This window comes from Colobus angolensis, unplaced genomic scaffold (genome assembly GCF_000951035.1).
Source record: "Colobus angolensis palliatus isolate OR3802 unplaced genomic scaffold, Cang.pa_1.0 Scaffold320, whole genome shotgun sequence".
In the NCBI taxonomy this organism is placed as follows: domain Eukaryota; kingdom Metazoa; phylum Chordata; class Mammalia; order Primates; family Cercopithecidae; genus Colobus; species Colobus angolensis.
In genome coordinates, this window is record NW_012116489.1 from 3,327,494 (window position 1) to 3,341,890 (window position 14,397).

General features: G+C 35.1%; 1 protein-coding gene across 4 annotated transcripts in view; it reads left to right on the plus strand.

Annotated features, from left to right (window-relative positions):
• CRB1 (crumbs family member 1, photoreceptor morphogenesis associated) overlaps positions 1–14,397 on the plus strand; it is a 243,070-nt gene that overhangs the window by 107,210 nt on the left and 121,463 nt on the right. Inside the window, exon 3 of one of the 4 annotated variants that reach the window (XM_011951615.1) lies at positions 85–127. The exons of the other annotated variants lie outside the window; for them this stretch is intronic. The gene's annotated coding sequence lies outside the window, so the exon portion shown is untranslated. The remainder of the gene's footprint in view (positions 1–84; positions 128–14,397) is intronic. 4 annotated transcript variants of the gene reach the window in all.

A 14,397-nucleotide genomic window follows, 5' to 3' on the forward strand; every position in this document is an offset into this window, starting at 1 on the left:
TTATATATTTGACTTTCTAGTGGTTACATTTCAAAACATATTGATTTTGATTTTGAATAACATTAAATGTTTTTCCACATCTAGGGAGGACACATCTATGAGTAGAAGTGGCATGTGTTCAGGAAAGGTAAATGTATGTCTTGGTTCAGGCATATTCTCACTTAACCTCTATGATTTTCATATTCTTCATCTAAAGTTAGAGGACTTTATCTAGATGCCTCTGTGGTAGACACTATGGTATCTTGCTCAGCCTTCATCCCACCCTCTACCTATGTGGTTTTCTATATTGTAGATTCTGGAAGGCTAAAACTACATTTCTCACTTTCCTTGAAGTAGAGTTCTACACATAAATTAGGTTTCACCAATTAAAAACACTTGGGAGGCAGAAGTGAAGTGGAAATCATTTTCCTCTTTTGGCCACATCCACAGGCTTGCGTAGTTATGATGACATGAGGATCTTGGCAACAGCATTCCATTGTCCACTCTCTAGCTACCTAAGTGTCAAGAGGCAGTTTTGACAAAAGCAATGCCAACCCTCCCCATTCACCAGTGTTCATTCACTTGCTTAGTGAATGTTCAGGGACCATGGCAATGGTGGCAGTGACACAGAGGCAGTCCTAATCCTTGGATCATAGCTATGACCTTGTGTTTTGTACTCAACAATTCCAGTTTCAGCCTGAGAGTTAGTTCTGTAGTGTTCTGGCAGTCATTTCTGGAAGCCCCTGTAGAGTCCATTCTTCCATTCATTCCAGGGATGCCATTTGCATCTTATTCTTAATACTAAATTTATTTCTACTTAAAATACTTAGAGTTGGTTTTTACGTCCTGCTCTGAATCCTGATATCTAACTTTGCTGTATGCTTCCCAGGTCACTGGGGAACTTTATGTGGTTTCTAAAACATAGTCTCCAATATTTATGGTAATTTCTTAAATAATTTAAGTTTCTTTCTATGTAGAGTCTATTTGTAATGTAATTTTAATACTATCCTATAATTATCCTTGTTGGTGTTCAGTACATGGGAGTCAAGTGTATAAACATATTTGTTAATGAATCAACAGTCTATAATTTCAGGAATGAGGATAGCTATTAGGTGCTATTAAAATAGAGAATACATATATGTTCCAAAAAAATTATGTAATGATACAATGAATTAGAATGTCTGAAGTAGATATAAGAATGTATAATTAACTGTATTTTCTAAAAGGATTTTTTGGAATAATATGACAAAATATTATTTATATATACATATAGAGAGAAGAGAAATAATTATGCAGATGACTGCTAATAATCTATAATTTTTTTATGAGCATCCTTTTACAACATTTATCTTGGATTAACCAGTACAACACCTGAATAACTATTTGATACTTGCAGTCACCTCCTTAAAGTCTTGATAATCAATATTAACTGCACATGAGCACTTTACGTTCTTCTTGAGCTTAAAACTATTCAAATACCTTCAATCCCTGTGAATATTTTCCCAAATTGCAAGGAGTTCTTGCAATCCCTCTATTCTTTATATTGTAAAGAATGTAATACAAAAAGATCTACATAATGTAGTTGATAAATTACTCACTTTGGAAACTGATATTTGTGATCTAATTGAAAAAAAAAAAAAACACAAAAAAGCAAGAACTGAGTAAGCCTGCAACATTATCAGGTTCAATTCTGGGAATATCTTTGTTACAGAATTATAAGGAGTGAAACGAAGGATGGATGGTAGGTGGGGAAAAGGAAGTATAGTGTTCAGTCTTAATATTGGTAAAGAGTGCCTGAAGACGAACAGCACCAAGGAATGTAAGCAGAGGAATAGGTCAGATCCAGGAAAGGAAGCAGGGTAGGGGGCATTTATGGACATGTTTCAGAGGAAGCAGCTGGCCAGCAGCTGCTGGACACTTCAGAAACAGAGATTCAAATTGCTGAATTGCAAGTTGTAAAGTCCAAAATGTAGGAGAATGGGTGGGTCCCAGGTGGTTGCAGGGAAATTGAATGGTCAAAAGAAGAAAAGTCGTGAAAACAGTTCAGCCAATAATAAGGATAAATTAGGAGAAAACAAAGAGAAGATATTTGAAGTATCAGGAATGAGTATCATTTTGATAATGAAGGCGTATTTCCTGTCCTAAATTTTGGGTTTTCTATTATACTTTGGAAGGAAGAACTTACTCCACAGTAAACAGTCCAGGCTGAGCAGAAAACTGAAAGTACTGCACTGAGATGGAATATATACTCAAAGGCAAAAAGGCTGTCATATCCATTGGGTGGCAAGCTTAGGATTGTAGTGGAGTGTTATGTGGAGCAGTTAGATTCTGGGAAGATAATTTTGTGCTGAGAGCAAGACTTAGACACAGAAACCTCAAGGGACAAGGATCAAAGAAGAGAGAAAAATTGGTCCTTTGCTGAAAATTCACTTGCACCAAAAAGAAAATTACACAGAAAGGCATGATGTAAACATCCAAGGTCAAGTAGAGAGGGGCCTCTGTCTGTGCTTTCTTGACTTCTACAGTCATTTTCACAGTGAACAAAAGCCCACAGGTGCTCATTTCTAAAGCAGGGCCAATGCAATTAGCTATTACAACTCAACAGAATGATCTGTATTCTAGTCACATCATGTTATTAGTTGTGTTTCTTAGCAGCACACTGAAAAAAGAAGTCGATTTGTGTGGCCTGACCATTTTTCCCTCTTACAGTAAAAACAAGTGTTATATCTGAAAATTTAGATCTTTTTACCTTTATTTTATTTGTTCTATTCAAATATATTTTGAATACAAGTGGTATCTGTAGGCAAAAATCAACTAACATTTATTAAGCACTTTTTGCTTGCATTAGAACTTACTAAGTTCTCATATAACTGATAGTAAAACTTTAGACTAAGAATCAGTATGCAGAGTTCAAGCTTCAGACGTATTTCTAAGCAACTAAAACCTTGAGCAAATTACTTCTCCAGTTACTGGTTTTTACAACTGTGAATGAGGATGTTAAAAGCTGTTTTCTAGCTTGTTTGGACAGGATTAAAGGGGTTTACATATGAAATTCAGTTAAGTTTAATGAATATTTATTAACAAAGTAATGTTTGCCAAACAGCATGCAAAGGCTTTGGGTATGATACAAAGGAAATAAGTTATGGTTTTGGCCACTGAGGTCTTGAGTGTAAAGAGGGAGACTGAAATGTACACTTTAAAATTAGAGAAAATGCAGGAACTGTGAGAGCAGAGAGAAGTTCAGCTTGAAAGTAACTAAAATAATAGCCACATTCTATCACTCTTGATGTTCAATAAGTAATTTTCTCATTTTGTTTAAATTATTTTAAAACCAAAAAACAAGGAACAGAAATGTCCATTATCACTGATGGATAGATGATTTACAGTTGTGGATGATAAGTTACTCATTAATGTATTAGTACTGGAGGTATTATGATGCAGTAGGTCAGAACCCCAAGGCTCACAGCAGGCTCTGGTCCATTATAACTTAACTATATAACTTGGGAACATTCCAGATTCTCTCTCTCCCTGGCCCTTCCACTTATTAGCTATGTGACCTTGAACAAGTTACTTAAACTCTCTGTTCAAACTACCATTTAACCCAGCAATCTCATTACTGGGTAAACACCCCAAAGAAAATAGATCAGTCTACTAAAGAGATACATATGCACTTGTATGTTCATTGCTTCACTATTCACAATAGTAAATACATGGAATCAACCCAAGTACCCATTGATGGTAGATAGGATGAATAAAATGGGTATGTATATACCATGGAATACTACAAAGCAATAAAAAATGAAATCACATTATTTGCAGCAACATGGATGGAGCTGGAGGCCATAATCCTAAGCAAATGAATGCGGAAATAGAAAATAAAATACTGAATTTTCTCACTTATAAGTAGGAGCTAAACATTAAGCATGCAAGGACATAAATATGGGAATAATAGACACTGTGGACTACTTGGGGTGGAGGGGCATGGGCTAAAAGTTACCTATTGGGTACTATACTCACTACCTAGGTGATGGGATTCTTACTCCAGTCCTCAGTATCACGGAATATTCCCACGTAACAAAACTGCACATGTACTCCCTGTATCTAAAATAAAAGTTCAGAAACAAAACCTCTCTGTTCTACTATTTATCATCTACAAAACAGGAATGATGATAGGTTGTACATTGTAAGATTATTATGAAGATTAAATGAACTAATCTATATAAAAAAATTTTAAAAGTGCTGGTAAACAGTTTGGACTTAATAAATGTTGCCTACATTCATGAATGTCATTTTTACTGTAATGATAGTGATGATGCTTTAGCATATATTTTTGTAAAAGAGAGAGAATAATAAGATTTATTTCTTAGTTGTGTCATGAGGATTAAAATTTAAAATGTCTGGCTTAATAGGTCCTTGATAAATATGGACTGTTATGATAATAGTGATTATTACTAAAAATCATTCCCTATATATGTTTAGCATTTCACAATATAACAAATGCTTTTATGTAAACAAATAAATCAAAAACAAAAATTTATAAACATATAAAATATATGTGTGTTTTTGTGTACATATAGGATTTACAGTATCTACATATATGTATATATGTGGGTATATATACATACATTTATATATGCAGGTATATAAAAATATACAGTATATATGTTTATACACAAACATGTATATGTATATATGTTGTATGTATATACTGTAAATCATATATACACAGATATACACACAATGACACACATTTTATATGTTTATACTCACATATATTCATCAGTGTGAGTATGTATATTTATATAAATAATTCACAATTGCACAAGAGATGAACAGGCCAGATTGTTCTATTCCTATGTATTATTCACATTTCATAGTTTGTTCATTAGACTACTGTGGTCTTTTACAGAAGATCTTTGAATTTGACTGTCTTACTATGTCTTTGCTCACACACACACACACGCACACACAGAGTTTCTGGTTGGTATGTGGACTAACATAACACCTTCTGTTTAATTGATTCTGCATTCTTTTCTCCTTTCGTTTCTTCTGTTGCTGTCCTACTTCCATAAGTATAACACTGAAATCCACATATTTAGAGAAATTTATGGCTGGGCATGGTGGCTCACACCTGTAATCCCAGCACTTTGGGAGGCTGAGGCGGGCAGATCATGAGGTCAGGAGATCAAGACCATCCTGACTAACACAGTGAAACCTCATCTCTACTAAAAATGCAAAAAATTAGCCGGGCGTGGTGGCAGGCACCTGTCGTCCCAGCTACACGGGAGGCTGAGGCAGTAGGATGGCATGAACCCGGGAGGCGGACCTTGCAGTGAACCAAGATCGTGCTGCTGCACTCCAGCCTGGGCAATACAGCAAGACTACAAGACTCCGTCTCAAAAAAAAAAAAAAAAAAAAAAACTAGTAAGTACAAGAAAAATAATATGCATGCATAAGCCAATGTAAAATCAAGACCCCATACATTTACAAATTCAGATCAAATTTTGGAAACAATAATTTTCTCGGAAAAGAGACTGTTTGTAAAGCAGATGAATTATATCTACAAAAACAATTCTTTTTGTTGCTCTTATTTTGTAGCATGACACAGAACAAATCCTTTATTGACAAAATATTGATGTAAATCCATGCAAATTATTGAAGACTTCTCCTTAAGGAACTATATATACTATCAATATGTTAGTCCTCCGAATAGTCTTAATTTCAGACATTCTGATAATCAGTGTCAACAAGGTTAGAGTAGAATCATAATGAATTGGTCTTACATTATTTAACTCCAATCAGTATAGACTTGTCTGCCTTCATCAAACATATTTAGGCAACTTTATAAGCCAGGCTCTGTGATGGGCAGAGGAACTACAGGAAAGAATAAGGTACTTTCTCTACCCTACAGGGCACATACTCCATTTGGGAAATTGGAAGTGAGAGGGAATAGAAGTGAATGTATAATTAATTGATCTTCCTGGAAGTGTCATGCTCTATGCTAGAAGCATTTTACTAACTTTTTATTTAGTTCAGAGACCAACTTGGAAAACTTTTTACTATCCTTATTCTATATTTGTGAAACTAAGGCTAAAGTAAATAAAGCAACTTGTTTATAGTTATATGACTAGTGATAGAAAGAGAGGCTGATATAGAGGAAAGAGTATGAACTTTGGAGTCAGATAATCCAGGATAATAATTACGTTTCTGCTTCTGCTTCTTAATAAAGGGTGTACTACACTCAATGATATGGTTTGGCTGTCTCCACCGAAATCTCATCTTGAATTGTAGTTCCCATAATCCCCACGTGTCATGGGAAGGAGCCAGTGGGAGGTAATTGAATCATACAGGGCCAGTTACCTGCATGCTGCTGTTCTCATGAAAGTGAATGAGTTCTCAGGAGATCTGACGATTTTATAAGGAGCTCTTCCCCCTTTTGTTTGGCACTTCTTGCTGATGCCATGTGAAAAAGGACATGTTTGTTTCCCCTTCTGCCACAACTGTAAGTTTCCCAAGGCCTCCCCAGCATGCAGAACTGTGAGACAATTAAACCTCTCTCCTTTATAAATTACCCAGTCTCGGGGATGTCTTTATTAGCAGTGTGAGAACAGACTAATATATTCAGTAAATCTTTTCCCCTCTATAAGAGGTTCATATTGATGTTACTTTAGAGTTTTCCATGCCAGTTACTTAAGAAAATATATATACACCACCTGACACCTCAGTAGATGGCAGTCGGATAAATTACAATTATATATGTTATATATATGTAAATATGTGTACATGTGCTTATATTTATACACATGCATATATTAAAACTATATATATTAATAAATATACATTTACATAAGAATTCAGAAACAAAAATTATATCTACTTCTATGACTTTCTGCTAAAATCCTATAAAAGATATAACTTCAAGTTTTATAACTTGAAAAACAATTTTCTTCATGAAATCACCTGTTTCTTCCTCTCAATCCGGTCTTCAAAAACAATTTAAATAAACTCCCCCTGTTGCCTCTTCACTGTTTCTTGTGCCCTTGGGCTCCTCAACACTGCGTAAACATCTCTAGGACTTCCTACCTTATCTTATTTATTTGTATCCCCCTCTCTCTCCCAGGAGAGGATAAGCTTTCAAAGCACAGAGGCCATGTCTTACTAAAATGTGCTTAGGTATAATTTTTCTTGTATTAACCCTGATTAAGATTTGCTAATGAGAACACTTGGACACAGCAAGGGGAACATCACACACCAGGGCCTGTTGTGGGGTTGGGGGAGCGGGGAGGGTTAGCATTAGGAGATATACCTAATGTAAATGACAAGTTAATGGGTGCAGCACACCAACATGGCACATGTATACATATGTAACAAACCTGCACGTTGTGCACATGTACCCTAGAACTTAAAGTATAATAAAAAAATTAAAATAAAAAAAAAGATTTGCTAAGGTTCTTGGATCTGTAAGTTGACATCTTCCACCAAATTTGGGAAATATTTGACCATTATTAATTCAAAATATTTTTCCTCCCTGTTCTTTTTCTCCTCTCCCTCTGGTACTGTAATTATATGGGAACCTACTTGGAATTATCCCACAGATCACTGCAGCTCTCTGCAGTTTTTTGAAATATTTTTTCTTTCCATTCTTCAGATTATGTAATTTGTGTTAATTGTCTTCAGATATGTGAATCCTTCCTTCTCTGATTCCAATGTACTCTTCAGCCCATCAAGAATATTCTTAATTTCACATATTTTACTTTTCAATTCTGAAATTCTCATTGAGTCCTTCTTATAGTTTTCATTTCTCTGCAAAGTTTTCTCATTGTTTACTCATATTTATTCTTTTATTTAAGTCCTTGAAAAATATTAAGTTCTTGCATGCTAATTTCAATAGTTATGTCATTCCAGTATTTATTTATATTGACTACTTTTTTCTTGATTATAGGTTATACTTTTCTGCTTCTCAGATCTAATTTTTATAGTATATTGGACTTTCAGATGATAATTAAAGGTGTTCCTAATTATGTTAGCTTCCTTTAAATGATTTGGAATTTTGTTCTGGCAGGCAGCTAAAATACGTTTTTTCCCTGTAAATCTTGATTTTATTCTTTGAATGCTTTTATTTTGTTTTTGAATGTATGACATCTTTCTCTCTGTATAGTGTGGTCTTTACTCCTAAAGAAAGGCCTTTCTGGTTTCTCAATGCTTGAGATGTTTAGTGTCATGTCTCTCCATACCGGCTGAGCTGGAACTCCAACTCTCTAATATTTGACATTTTTGTTTATCTCTCAATCTCTCAGCAGATGATATCTGCAAGGCCCCTCAAAGACCCATGATGATTAATGAGTCTTTCGAGCCCATCCTCTGAGTGGCTGTTTCTTCTCTGGTGCTCTGGCCTATCTATACACTCTAGTTGCTTCTGCTGCCTATGACTCTGACCTCATCCCCTTCAACTCAGAAACATTGCTGCTCATCTCATTGTACTCTGCCCACAGCACAAAAGCAATTCCAAATCCAAATCCCAGGAGATTGCTGTTGTATTCAGGTGTGTTTCACGTCTAGCAAAAATCATAGTTCTGCACTAACAGTGCTCAGTTCCCAAAAATAGAAACCTCATTTATTTCCTACCTTTTTTTTAGTTGTTTACATCAGGAGGGCAAGTCTTGTACTAGCTACCCTGTCATTCCATCGCAATGGCCAAACTAGTTTGGTTTCACAGAAAGGCATTAAATATTTCCTGTGTGTCTTTGTGTTAAGCACTATTTTACACATATGAACTATTTATTATCTCATCATAACAAATTTCGGAAAAGCTTGGGGTTGACTATAAATGCTATGTCAACACAATTCAGCCAAAGACACAGTTTCAGACAATTTCTTTCACTCAGCTGCAAAGCTGTGCCTGCATAAAACTAAAATAAACAGATGGAAAGCAAAACATGCTGAGGGGTACAAAAATCCACACGTGTGGAGAAAAGTATCAGAAACGACATCTAATTTTTGCATTCATATAGACTCTCTAAGAGTGAAATTATACTTCATGAATATAAATATCCAAACAAAGTCAACGAACTGAAGCAAAGAAGTGTTTGTATCAACTTCCACATATTTGTTTAGACTTTCCTAAATAATGTGCTTAATTAAAAATAACCTTCAGGTGCAATGAGTTGAGTTGTTCAGTTTATTAAAGTAACTTGCTCGAATTTGAGTGACTAGATGCATTTTTATTTTTGTTTTGGGTGAATTCAGTATCCTGAAAATGGCCAACACTTAATTGAATAATTTAAATTATTTCTTTTCAGATAAAATGTTTAAAATGTAACAATTGTTTCTTACACTAACATTCTAAAAGGATAGTCTTAGAGGTGAATTGAGGTCAATAGCCATGTATAAAGCTTATTCTGACTTCATACTTTTGAAGATTAGCCTTTTATTTACAACAATGTTTTTTCTACTCAATGCATCATTGCTATAGGTTTTGGTTTAAGAAGTAACCCTAGATATATCTAAGATCTTCACTGGGGTGCAGGGGTTTTAAACATCATTGCCATCATCATTCTTGCATCATATCTTCATCACATGAGCTTTGGTTCAAAACTCTGATTTTAAACTACTTCAAAGTCAAGATTTTTATATGTGTCTGTTGGAATATAAGAACCAAAGCACCATAAACTCCAACTATGAAATTTGCTTGTTATTAATACACAAAGTGAATATTAAGAGATGAAGTCTGAGACAAGAAAACAAAAAAGTAATTATGTTTGGTTTAATTTATACATGCCATTTTTACACAAAATAGTGTCAAAATTTAATGTCACATTCAAACTTTAAAATTCATTGAAGCAAACTGTCTCCATTTACAGATACCATGATATTATATGGAGAATACCCCAATGACTTCACCAAAACACCATGAAAATTAATAAACAAGCTCAGTAAAGTTTCAAGATGTAAAATCAACATGCAAAAATCAGTGACGTTTCTATACACCAATAGTGAATTGTCTGAAAAGAAAGCAAGAAAGCAATTTCACTTACAACAGCTACAAAAAAGAAAAAAAAAAAAAACCAGAATGCCTAGTAATAAATTTAACAAAGGAGGTGAAAGATCTCTACAATGAAAACTAAAAAACATTGAGGAAACTGAAGAAGACACATATATCTCATGTTCATGGATCAGAAGAAATAATATTGTTAAAATGTCCATACAACCCAATGTACACCTCTGCAGCTACAGATTCAGTGACATCTCTATCAAAATACCAATGACAGGTGGGGCGCGGTGGCTCACGCCTGTAATCCCAGCACTTTGGGAGGCCGAGGTGGGTGAATCATCTGAGGTCAGGAGTTCGAGACCAGCCTGACCAACATGGTGAAACCCCATCTCTACTAAAAATACAAAACTTAGCTTAGTATGGTGACAGGCACCTGTAATCCCAGCTACTGGGGAGGCAGAGGCAGGACAGTCACTTGAACCTGGGAGGTGGTGGTTGCAGTGAGCCGAGATCACGCCTTTGCACTCCAGCCTGGGCGACAGAGTGAGACTCCTCCTCAAAAAAATAAGCAAAACTAAACAAAAAACAAAAAAACAAACAACCAAAAAAAGAACCAATGACAATCTTCCCAAAATAAGAAAAAAAAAAAAAATCCTCAAATTTGTATGCAACCACAAAAGGCCTCAAATTACCAAAGCAATCTTGAGCAAAAATAACAAGGTTGGAAACATCACATGACCTGACTTCAAAATATACCAAAAGGCTATAGTAACCAAAACAGCATGGTAAATGGCATAAAAATAGACACGTAAACTAGTGAACCGAATAGAGAGCCCAGAAATAAATCCCTGCATCTATGACCCACTGATTTTTGACAACGGTGCCAAGTATAGACAATGGGGAAAGGACAGCCTTTTCAATAAATGGAACTGGGTAAACTGCATATCCACATACAGAACAATGAAACTAGACTCCTATCTCTCACCATCTACAAAAATCAACTCAAAATTGATTAAAGACTTAAACATAAGACCTGAAATGAAACTACTAAAAGAAAACATAGGGGAAAGCTCCGTGACATTGGTCTAGGTAAGGATTTTTTTTTTTTTTTAATAAAACCTCAAAAGTCCAAGCAACAAAAGCAAATATAGACAAATAGGATTCCATCAAACTAAAAAGTTTCTGCACAGCAAAAGGAATAGTCAATAGGGCAAAGAGGCAACCTATAGAATGAGAAAAATATTTGAAAACTGTACATCTAATAAGGGGTTAATATCCAAAATATATAAGAAGCTCAACACCAACAACAAAAGTTAAACCCATCAAAAAATGAGCAAAAGACTTGAGTAGACATTTCTCAAAAAAAGACATACAAGTGGCCAACAGATATATGAAAAAAAGATGTTCAACATCAGAAATCATCAGGGAAAGGCAAATCAAGATGACAGAAATTTTCACCTCATTCCAATTAGAATGACCACTGTCAAAAAATCAAAAGATAAAAAGTGTTGGTGAGGATATGGAAAAAAGAGAAAATTTGCGCTCTGCTGGTGGGAATATAAATGAGTACAGTCATTTTGGAAAATATTACTAGTTTGGAGTTTCCTCAAAAAATAAAAATAGAACTACCATATGATCCAGCAATCCCACTACTGTGTATACATCCAAAGGAAATGAAGTAGGTACTTATGAGAGATATCTGCACTCCTATGTTTACTGTAGTACCATTCACAATAACCAAAATGGAATCAACCTAAATGCTCATCAATGGATAAATGGATTTAAAAATTACCTTTCTATCACAAGGGAATATTATTCAGTCATAAAACAATAAAATGCTGTCATTTCCAGCAACATGGATGAACCTGGACGACATTATGTTAAGTAAAATAAGTCAGGCACGGGAAGACAGATAGCTCATGATTTCACTCACATATGGAATCTAAAAAGTAGTTCTCATAGAAGTAGAGAGTGGAATAGTACTTGCCAGAAGATGGGGAGGTTAGGGAACAAGGGGGGATAGGAGAGATTGGCCAATGGGTGCAAAGTTACAGTTAAACAGGAGGATAAGTTCTGGTGTTCTGTTGAAAAGGAGGATGACTGGAGTTAACAGCAATGTATTATATGTTTCAAAGAGAAGTTTTTGAATGTTCTCATTATAAGCAAATGATAATCAAAAGTTGACTTTAAATATGAGACTGTATTAGGACCTGATAATATCTTCTAATAAATGATTATAGGAAAATCACCTTAATTTACACTAAAAGAGACAATATTAAACAAAGGTATATTATTGGGAAATTCTCTAAAATGCTCAATGATGACTTTAAAAATAGGATAATTTTGGGAGGCTGAGGTGGGCAGATCACGAGGTCAGGAGTTCAAGAGCAGCCTGGCCAACATAGTGAAACCCTGTCTCTACTAAAAATACAAAAAAAATTAGCCGAGCATGGTGTGCACCATAATTTCAGCTACTTGGGAGGCTGACGCAGGAGAATCGCCTGAACCTGGGAGGCGGAGGTTTCAGTGAGCCGAGATCACGCCACTGCACCCCAGCCTGAGTGAGAGAGATTCCATCTCAAAAAAAAAAGGGGGGGGGAGAATATTTTAAAAATATTCTCCTATTTGAAAATATACTTTATTAATACATATAAGTTCAAACAATGGAAATAAAGAGATTTGGTCACCAATTTAAAAACTAGTTTGTCTATATAATTACAATTTCTTTTCTCTCTGAATGTAAACAAAATGTTCAGGATCAGTTTATTGCTTGTAATGTGTCATCATTTCTCTCTTTCTTTTTTTCTCACCCATTTAATTTGTTTACTCTTTTTTCCCCTGTGTTTCCAGCAACATAGGAGGATTCAGAAACAAAACTATCTTGGGCAGGGGGAGATGATGGCAAATGGGTGAAAAACTGGCTTCTTGTCTTTTGGTGGTTACTATAGCAATAATCATGATGGGAGATTTTTAGCCGCAAGTGGTTTCTATAACAACATGATAGGGTGCTTTAGAAATAGACCTGAGGTAAACAGATTCTTTAAGGGCCTCTTAACCCCTTTTATCCCACAGGATTAGCATCCTCTTGGAGGATGAATATTAGTTGGCTTATTTGATGAAAGGCTTAAAATCTTGCTTTTATTTTGTAAAGATTAAATGGTTAATTATTCTATAAAGACCTGGCCTTAGCCGATCAGCTCTTAGGCTCCTTTACTTCAGGAAATACTTGATAGCATCCTTACTTTATTTCTACACAGGAAATTGAAATAGTCTTAAAGATATGTATTTTATAGTATTCACCAAAAATTGGAAAACCGTAAATAGTCCTCATGAGAAAGTGTGTTCACTCTGACATAGATCACTCAAGGGTTCTTGCTTTACTAATACTTCATATACACTATTATTTCACCTGTTGGGCTCCCTGACAGATGGAGCTTTTCCTACTCTAACTAATGGATCCTGAATACTCATCCTTTATTAGGCTATTCCGTGTACCCCAGAATAGACATGGTCCCTATTTGACTTATAATTCACTAGGTGTTACATGGAGAAGTTTAGTAATTTTTTTGAATTTATTAAATTTTAGTATCATAAAAACTGACATAGAAAAAAGCAAAGGCCTCCCTTTCATACACAAGCATCCTTCAAGAGCCCTTATAAGTGAAAGATCAAGGGGAATTTATGACAGGGATGTGGTACAGGAGTAGATGGTAGAAGGCAGGATACAATTTTTCAAGAGAAAGAAAGATGGAAGGCTTAAATTTAGTTAAGTAGTTAAACAGAGGAAGATGGAGATCAAGCTTGCTTGGTTGAGTTTAATAGTGAGTTATTAATTATTCTATTCTGTATACTATAGAGATATACAATGTTGAATAGTATATGGGATTTATTTTTAAAACTAAATTATCATATCAAGTAAAACATTATTATTAAACTATTAGTTAAATTAATTGATTTGAAATGGCCATATATGTGCAAGAATGATTTCATTTAAGGTATGATGTCTCATGTATTTTCTACAATAGGAACTATCTTTATACTTTTGTTCTTTTCTATTCAGTTAAACTGTCAATTCAAAATATCAGATATTCTCTTTCAACTCTCAGAAGGATGTCAGGAACCATGCATCTCCTTCCCTCTGATTTCAAACAGTACAAGCTCTTCCTATTTCCCTGGTGTTTTGTGCTCTGCAATGAAGCCTCAGAATTCATTACATAATCACTTGCCATAGCCTTCTGGGGTAGAGTTTGCCAAATAGATCCCTGGGAGATCAAGACCCATTCTCCATGTGTGCCATGGGGCTGTGCACATGAGCTGAGGCATGTCTGTATTCACCAAGGCACTGCTCAGAACAGCATGTGCCAGAACACACTGGGCAAGGAGCCATTCACAAACTCTTGAAAAATCTTATCCAGACCAAAGGCACA